The 1,679-nt window shown below is 43.7% G+C and overlaps 1 protein-coding gene across 1 annotated transcript in view; it reads left to right on the forward strand.

Annotated features, from left to right (window-relative positions):
* LOC102754027 (kalirin-like) overlaps window positions 1–1,679 on the forward strand; it is a 131,497-nt gene that overhangs the window by 90,606 nt on the left and 39,212 nt on the right. The gene's annotated exons all lie outside the window — the stretch shown is intronic.

Raw genomic sequence — 1,679 nt, forward strand, 5'->3', positions numbered from 1 at the left:
GTGACCTGTTTTTTATCTCTTTAAACTTGCCTATTTGGATATTTCATAAAAGTGGATCAGATAATATGTGTTCTGTTGTGACTATTTTCACATACAATGATGTTTTCAAGGTTCATCCACGCTGTAGCATGTCTTAGTACTTTATTCCTCTTTACGGCCGAGTAGTATTTCATTGTACAGATACACCACATTCCGTTTCTCCATTCATCAGTTGGTTGACATTTGGATTGTACCCTCCTTTTCCATATTATTAATAATACTGCTGTAAACATTGCATACAAGTTTTTGTGTGGACATATGTTCTCATTTATCTTGGGTATACAGGGTGAGGCAAAAGTAGGTTGTTCATAGTAATAGTTGTCCATGTGGAAAATAATACAATAATAAATAATAACACAAGGATAAACTCTGTGTTTTGAGTACTGGCAACTGTAAGCCTACTTTTGCCCACCCTGTATACCGAGGCGTGGAATTGCTGGATCATGTGGTAACTTTATGTTTGCACTAAGGCTTGTGCAGTAAACTCAGTCTCCCTGTCTCTCTTTCTCAACCTCCACCCCCTGTGTTGTTCGTAGGCTTCAATTACTCTTTCTGAAGCATTGCTTCCACCATAGTTTCCTTCCATGTAATGTCCACAGTACTTTACATTGAGAAGCTCACCATCAAATCCTAATGCTTTACTCTAGCTCAACCTCATCAATGCCCTAAAAGCATCTTGCTTATCTAGCTGTATTTTTCACTTTTTCTAGAATCTAGATGTGCACCCTCTGTACCGCTCTGGCATGGTCCTCATTGTCATCTAAATACATAACACTTATTCCCTGTGCATGTGGCTTTATATATTTACTGTTTGTTGAGTACCACTCCTCCAACTTCCCACTTCACCACCCCTCCCTGTACTCTAAGCCCCAGTGAAGGCATTATCTGTACAATCACTCCTGGGGGCAGGGCCTCTTCTCTGGTCTTCCTGGCAGTAGCCAGTGAGAAGTCTTTCTGTCATCCTCGGTTCCTCTCTCTTTCATGTGTGTGTGTCTTATCAGCTAGCTAGCATAGAGGTTCTTCAGGGAAGGGACTAAAATTCACCCTTCTCTAATTTTCATAGCACCTAGACCTTGGGGAATAGATCATTTTGGAGGTAGGAGAGAGAGAGGACTAACATGAGAACTAGAGGCATGAACAGCTGGGAGCCATGGTCACAGCCTGGGCATGAAGGATGTGGGCAGTGTGGCCAGGGAAGATCATCCTCCCCAGGGGTCAGGGATCAGAGGGGAAAATGCTGGAAATGACCCCATGGTTTCCAGCTCAGCAGACCTGACGAATGAGGGGAGTCCCTACCATTGATCACAGTGGACAAGGAAAAATGGTGATTCTAGGGTGGGATGTGTGAAATCTGAAGAGAGGAGAAATGGGAAGTGAGATCTGTCCTGTGCAATTCTAAGAGGGAGACCGCAGGCTGACAAAGACTCGGGAGCCGTCAGAACAGAAACCAGAGCTCACTGTCTGCCTTCCCTTCATTCTCACCTTCCTTTCATCCCCCTCGTGTCCTCCATTCTGAGTTTATTTCCTTCACTTCCACTTCTTCCCCTCTCCTTTACCCTTCCACCTGTTATTTACCTCATCACTTCCTCTACCTTTGTCTGTATTTCTTCACTTCCGTTTGTTTCACAAATCTGCCTTCT

This window comes from Myotis davidii, unplaced genomic scaffold (genome assembly GCF_000327345.1).
Source record: "Myotis davidii unplaced genomic scaffold, ASM32734v1 scaffold9, whole genome shotgun sequence".
Lineage (NCBI taxonomy): Eukaryota > Metazoa > Chordata > Mammalia > Chiroptera > Vespertilionidae > Myotis > Myotis davidii.